At 43.8% G+C, this 7,673-nt stretch overlaps 1 pseudogene; it reads left to right on the forward strand.

Moving 5' to 3' along the window:
• The first annotated feature begins 3,058 nt into the window (after nt 1-3,058).
• On the forward strand, nt 3,059-6,724 carry LOC101026319 (annotated as a pseudogene).
• Nucleotides 6,725-7,673: the final 949 nt, after the last annotated feature.

A 7,673-nucleotide genomic window follows, 5' to 3' on the forward strand; every position in this document is an offset into this window, starting at 1 on the left:
CTGTTGAGGGTTTTTATCATGAGGGAATGCTGGATTTTATAAAATTATTTTTCTTCATCTATTAAGATAATCATATTGTTTTTGTCCTTAATTATGTGATAAATCACAGTTATTGATTAGATAAATCAATAAAGAGTCTAGCTAGAAGTTTGTCAATTTTGCTTATCTTTTCAAAGAACCAACTTTTTGTTTTGTTGATCCTTTTTATAATTTTTTTTTGTTTTCAATTTCATTTAGTTCTGCTCTGATCTTTATTATTTCTTTTCATTTGCTAGCTTTGGGTTGGGTTTGTTCTTGTTTTTCTAGTTCCTGGAGGTGTGATAGTAAGTTGTTAATTGGTGATCTTTCTATTTTGTTTTGATGTAGGCACTTAACTCTGTAAGCATCCCTCTTAGCACTAATTGTTTTTTATATATCCCAGAATTATGTTATATATCCATTTTCATTCATTTCAATTTTTTTTTTTTTTTTTTTTTTGAGATGGAGTTTCAGTCTTGTTGCCCAGGCTGGAGTGCAATGGTGTGATCTTGGCTCACTGCAACCTCTGCTTCCCAGGTTCATGTGATTCTCCGGTCTCAGCCTCCTGAGTAGCTGGGATTGTAGGTGCATGCCACCACACCTGGCAAATTTTTGTATTTTAGTAAAGATGGGTTTTCATCATATTGGTCAGGCTGGTCTCGAACTCCTGACCTCAGATGATCCACCCACCTTGGCTTCCCAAAGTGTTGGGATTACAGGCATGAGCCACTGCACCTGGCCAAAAAAATTTTAAATTTCCATCTTAATTTCATCATGGACCCAAAGATCCTTAAGGGACATATTGTTTAATTTTCATGTATTTGTATAGTTTTGAAAGTTCCTCATGGTATTGATTTCCAGTTTTGTTTCCCTGTGGTCTGAGAAGACACTTGATATGGTTTCAGTTTTTAAAAATTTATTGAGACTGATTTGTGGACTAACATACAATATGTCTTAGAGAATATTCTATGTGCTGATAAGTAGTATGTATACTCTGCGATTGTTGGTTAGAATGTTCTGTAAATATGATTTGGTCCATTTGGCCTAGAGTCCAATTTGAGTCTAGTGTTTCTTTGTTGATTTTCTGTTTCAGTGATCTGTCTAATGCTATGAGTGGGGTAGTGAAGTCCCCCAGTATTATTATATTGCTGTCTCTTTCTTTAGGTCTAGTAATACTTGTTTTATAAATCTGGATGCTCCAGTATTTGGTGCATATATATTTAGAATTGCTATATACTCTTTTTGAATTGATCTCTTTACCATTATATAATTATTTTCTTCTTTTTAAACTATTTTTGATTTAATATCTATTTTATCTGATACAAGTATAGCTACTCCTGCTCGCTTTTGGTTTCTGTTCGTGTAGAATATCTTTTTCCATCTTTTAATCTTCAGTCTCTAAGTGTCTTTACCGGTAAAGTGAGTTTTTCTAAGTAGCATATAGTTGGTTCATTTTAAAGCTCAATCCTGTAATCTATGTCTTTTAATTGGGGTCTTTATTTAGTCCAACTTGGCTTAAGATAACTTGAAATGGGCTATGAAGCTGTTGAGCAAGGGTGATGTGATCTTCGCTAAGAAGGTATACAGGTTGATGTTGGCTAATTTCCACACTGGTACAAACATTGATGTTTCCATGCAAGAAAAAGGTGAAAGAGCAGGACAGTCATTCACTTTTATTTACAGGTTTTTAATCTTTTTCGTGAGACTATACAAACCACTTGCCAATATGTACAAAGTTCTGGTTCATTAAACACCATCCCAGCAGACTGTGAACTGCTTTGAAAAGCAGAGTATGGCATTCTTAGTAAAGTCTTTTCTCCCACACTCCATTTTCAAGGTCAGCAAAATTGGGGTCTTTGCCCCACCAAAATATTGACAATTCTCTTCTTCTAGGTGTTTGATCTTGCTACCAAACACCAACTGTATCTGTCTTAAGGCAGCAATTAGAGCTGTTCAAATTAGGGTCACCTTGAGTCGCGGGAAACATATTAGGGGCAGAAGTTGGGCCTTGCCATACATATATTTTCCATTTAATCCCTGTCAAGTCAGCCAGGCAGAAGAGGTCATGGTGACCATCTTGCAGGCTGGCCTGGTTTATCATGAAGGAGGAATTCATCATCTCTCGTAGCAGCTGCCTCCAGCACCACAGCCACCATCTGCCATTACTGCCACCGCCAACAACAGATAGAAACACTGGACACCAGGGAGGGTGAGAGATGGGTGGTGGTTGGAGGAGTTGAGGAAAAGGAGGTTGCTGGGCCACCTGCCACTTCTACTCACCCCCTGCCACTGCCATGAGCATCCACTGCCACTTGGCTGGCACACAGCCACCTGGGCCTGAGGGCCAGAGGAGGGGGGCAATGCTGTACTCACCCAGCAGGCTGGACTGTGGAACCTATGGACGGACAGCTGTCTCTCTCAGAAGGACAGAGGAGATGTGTGGCCTTTTCACAGGAACAATAATAAATTACATAATAAATAATTAAAATTGGGTCAGAGCTGGCAAAGCCCAAGCCCTGGAGGGTTCTTCCAGGTGGGGAGGTGCTTGCACAGGGGCAGGAAAGCTGAGAATGGGGAGAGAAGCCCAGGCCCCCAGCCTGGCAGTGGTAATGTCCTTACGCCTAGAGTCTCCTCAGTGGTGGCAGAATTTTCAGACTCAGACCATTCTCTGGCTCCATCTTTGTATTGTCTCTTGATGAGCCAGACTAACATTGGCCTTCCTGCTGCCTCACTGCCTGGATGCCATAGTCTCCCCCATTTTATGAGCCCAGCAGGCAATGGTTTTCCCCCACTTTAGTTGAATTTCTTAGGTTTTCTTATTTGTTTATTTATTTGAGACAGAGTTTCGCTCTTGTTGCCCAGGCTGGAGTACAATGGCACGATCTCGGCTCGCTGCAACCTCCACCTCCCGGGTACAAGCGATTCTCCTGCCTCAGCCTCCTGAGTAGGTGGGATTACAGACATGCGCCACCACACCCGGCTAATTTTGTACTTTTAGTAGAGATGGGGTTTTGCCATGTTCGTAAAGCTGGTCTTGAACTCCTGACCTCAGTGATCTGCCCACCTCGGCCTCCCAAAGTGCTGGGATTACAGGCGTGAGCCACCGTGCCCGGCTCTCTTCACTTTAATTGTGGCCACAGGGACCAGCTTGCCCTCTCTGGGGTAAAGTTAATTTTAACATTATATTTAACTTAACACAATATACCCCAAATATTAACTATTTCAATGTGTAACAATATAAAAACTATTAAAATATTTTAAATTTTTTGTATTACAGTTTTAAAATCTAATATTTATTTTATACTATGGTACGTCTCAATTCAGATTAGTCACATTTCACGTGCTCAATGTGGCTAGCAACTACTATATTAATGCAGGCATACAAGAAATATTATAGCATTAAATGCTTATATAAGAAAGAAAATAGGTCTCTAATCGATAATCTAAACTCTGATGTCAAGCAACTAGGAAAAAAATTAACTCAAAGCAAGGTGAAGGGGAGAAAAGGAAGAAAAATGCACAAAAGTGAAAACGATGTAAAAACAATAGAGGAAAATTAATAAACCAGAAAGTTATTTGTTTGAAAAGATCAATAAAATCTACCAGACAGTTCAAGAAAAAAAAGACGGAAGACACAGAATACCAATATCAGAAATGAAAAATAGGACATCACTCTAGATTCTATTGACATTTAAAGGATAATAAGGAAATATTAAAAAGAACCCTAGGTGGGAGGCTGAGGCGGGTGGATCACCTGAGGTCCGGAGTTTGTCCAGCCTAGCCAACATGGTGAAACCCCCTCTCTACCAAAAATATACAAATTAGCTGCCACAGTTGTGGGGCGAGGACCAGAATAAGCAGGACAAACAAGAGTGTCTGGAAACCCAAAGGCAGAAGCAGAAAGAATGGATACTGCAGCTCAAGACCCAGCTAGATGACCTGGAAACATTTGCCTATCCAAAAGCAGGTATGATGCCCTGCCGCAGTTCGTGGTGTTGGAAAGACAGTGGGTGATCCTAGACGAGTTAATAAAGAAACCGGACATGAATCTGAATGAGGACATCAGTTCCGTTCCCTGTCCACGGAAGAGCTTGGTCAGTGTGTAGATGCAGTAGTGGCTCACATCGTCAACCCAGCCCTACTCAAAGATCGGTTGGTTGAGCAACTGGAAACTCAGATCGGAGACTTCTACATGTTCATCAACCTCATCCAAGATGAAGTGGGAAGCCCCTTGAAGACAGGTGGTGGACACTGTGAGTGCAAGACCTCTGGGGAGACAGGAAATGGCTCCACCAGAAATGGCAGCAGCAGACCCACTGCCTCCAGGACACAGCGAAACAAAGGCAGGGGAGGTGAAGAAAGTCCAGGGGACAGGGCTGCACCTGATACTGCAAGTGCTGGCAATGCTCCAGATTTTGCTGTTAGCTAATTTGGTTGTGCCACAGTGCAGATCCCTCCAACCCTGTAACAGAGGAGCCAGGCTGACAGATTACGCTCCCTTGCTGAAGAGGCTGGAGGTGTCAGTGGACAGAGTAAGCAGCTAGTCACACGACCATGTCACCACCTCTGCCATCCTCCAGGACCTCTCTCTAGCAGGCAAGGATGAACTGGCCACGTGGCTGTGTGGAAGGGGCTGATGGTGGCTGTGAGGGACCTGCTAGCCCATGGACTATATGTCTCCTCCTCAGGAATGAGCCTCGTCATGGCTCCTACTGCTTGTTTGCTGCCAACCTTCTCCCCAGCCCCTGAGCCCTTGCACCCCTGGGAGCCCTTTGTAAAGTACTGAAACCACCTTTGCAAAATTATGACTGAGACAGTGAAAGAGATCTAACTTAACTCACTCCATCTTGCTTCTAACTTGCGAGCTGTCTTTGTTCATTCCTGGGCACAAGCTGAACTAACTATGGGAGAAACTTAGTTTGTAGTTTATAGTTTAAACAAAGATGGTAACAGCCCTTTCCCAAAGCAGACTTCCTTCTTACCTGGAGACTAGACTAACATTAGCCACAGGATTAGAAATTATGGTTTAGGAGTCATGCAGCTGGAGGCTGCAAGATTCTGACCCTCCTGAAACTGCTCCTAAGATCAGTGCTTGAGATATTTTGCAGACTCCACACTTGATGGATCAGCTGGCACCACCCAGATTGATAAACTGGTTCGTCTGATCTTGTGGCCCCCACCCAGGAACTGACTCAGCGCAAGAAGACAGCTTTGACTCCCTATGATTTCATCCCTGACCAATTGGCACTCCTGGCTCACTGGCTTACCCCCACCCACCATGTTATCCTTAAAAACTCTGCTCCCCTAATGCTTGGGGAGACTGATTTGAGTAATAGTAAAACTCCGGTCTCCTGCATAGCCGACTTTGTGTGAATTACTCATTCTCTATTGCAATTCTGTCTTGATGAATCTGCTCTGTGTAGGCAGCCAGCAAGGTGAATCCCTTGGGGGGTTACAGTACTACTATGCTAAAAATGGCGGTGCTTATGCCCAGACCAGGAGCTCTCCCAGTCTTTGCCCTTTCTGTTACAGGAGGCACTGTTGTGACCCCCAAAGAGAGCCTACTGACCGTCATCCATATGGTGCTGACAGAGCACGACCCTTGTAAGCACAGTGCAGACTGAGAATTGAAGGCTTTGGTGTGCATGGCACTGAATGAGTGGCCTCTGATGTCCTAGGTGAACCTCATCTGCAAATCCGGGTCACTCATTGAGCCTCACTACCAGCCTGGGAGCTATGGAGCACACACAGGCTTTGAGAGTGCCCTCAACCTGCACAGTCACCTCAGCAGCCTCAAGTTCAGCCTCCCTGTAGATCTGGCCACAAGCCAGCTCAAAAATACCAAAGATGCCTTTTGATGAGAATGCCCTGACCCCAGGCAAGCTCCTGGCTCAGTAGGGATAGATGTATTAGTCTTCTAGCATAGAAACAAGGAATCAAAGGTGGGGTTAAAGGCATTTTTCCCAGATGCTGCTTAGGTCATCTGCCAAATGAGTGCAAAGTGTGTTTTCTCCACCAACTTAGCGTCTTGGAAAGATGTGCTGGAGACCCCCTTGTTGAGAAGGTTCTGCCCTGGTGTGTAGCCACAGTGTACATATGGGCACATGTGCTTGAGCCTGTGTTAAAGAAATCAATTGTGGCACATAGTACCCCAACTCATTGCACCAAATCTGATTCTCAGAAAACCTGGGTTGCTTTAACCATTCTTTTTATGGCCGTGAGTGACAACATGAGTGAGTCATTGGTCCCAGAATAATTTTGCTTGGAGGAACCTGTTGGTTGAGCCATCTTTGTTCACTTGAAGTGTGTTTGAGAGGCCAAGATCAGAATCTAAATTCCTTTTATGAATAGATTTCCCTTTCTTCCTGACCCCAAGGCCAGAGGAGACTATATATTCCATGGCTGCCTCTCAAACTAGGAATGGGAATATCTGAAAACAACATTTCTAAGGGAGGTAGCCACAGGTTGATTTTAATATGGGCCCTTTTTCTTGGAGAGGTAAGGAGTGACATCTTCCTGACAAGGTGGTTCTCTTCTCATGGCACAGACAATGGGCTTTCTGTTTATGAGGAGAGAGAGCTGATATTTGGTATTCTGTTCTCTAGCAAGTAAAGATTCCTCTGCTCTCCTCCCAATAAGACAGACATGGTCTTTTAATTTTTTAAATTTTAATTTTAATTTTTTGAGATGAAGTCTGTCTCTGTCACCCAGGCTGGAGTGCAGTGGCGCAATCTCAGCTCACTGCAACCTCCACCTCTTGGGTTCAAGCAATTCTCTTGCCTCAGCCTCCTGAGTAGCTGGGACTACAGGCACATACTACCACGCCTGGCTAATTTTTTGTATTTTTAGCAGAGACGGAGTTTCACCATGTTAGCCTGGATGGTCTTGATCTCCTGACCTCGTGATCTGCCCACCTCGGCCTCCCAACGTGCTGGGATTACAGGGGTGAGCCAGCGCACCCGACCTACAGTCTTTTTAGAAGTAAATATATTCAAGCTAAATGAGAAAATCCTTGCCACCCAAGTCAAGTATGTACAGGAATGCAAATCGATAACCTGCAGCTGTTCCTCCTTGGGTTGTGACTCACTGGGCACCACTTGTCCTGGAGGCTGGCTGGCTGGAGGACACCTGATCTGGTAATAAGTACTGCAGCAGGATAGGTGCCACAGTAGGATAGCAACTGCAGCAGATCACTATTTCCAGGCCAGGGGCGGAGTATTTCATTGTGAAACTGACTTTAGAATGGTTCTATTTGGTCTTCAGTATTTTAGCCTCATTAGTTCACATTTGTCATACGGCTTGTGATGAGTACTACTCTAGGACTGGCCAAAGATGGGCAAATGTATCACTCCAAACACTACTGATTCAGCATTGTTATCATGTCTTAAATTGCCAGCTGCACTTTTTTTCTGCAACCTAATGTCATGCATTTTAACTTATTATTTTTTTTTTTTTTGAGAAGAGTCTCGCTCTGTCGCCCAGACTGGAGTGCAGTGGCACCATCTTGGCTCACTGCAACCTCCGCCTCCCAGGTTCAAGCAATTCTCCTGCCTCAGCCTTCCAAGTAGCTGGAATTACAGGCGCCTGGCATCATGCCCAGCTAATTTCACATTATTAGTAGAGATGGGGTTTCACCATGTTGGCCAGGCTGGTCT

The sequence above is a fragment of the Papio anubis genome, chromosome 5 (genome assembly GCF_008728515.1).
Source record: "Papio anubis isolate 15944 chromosome 5, Panubis1.0, whole genome shotgun sequence".
NCBI lineage: Eukaryota > Metazoa > Chordata > Mammalia > Primates > Cercopithecidae > Papio > Papio anubis.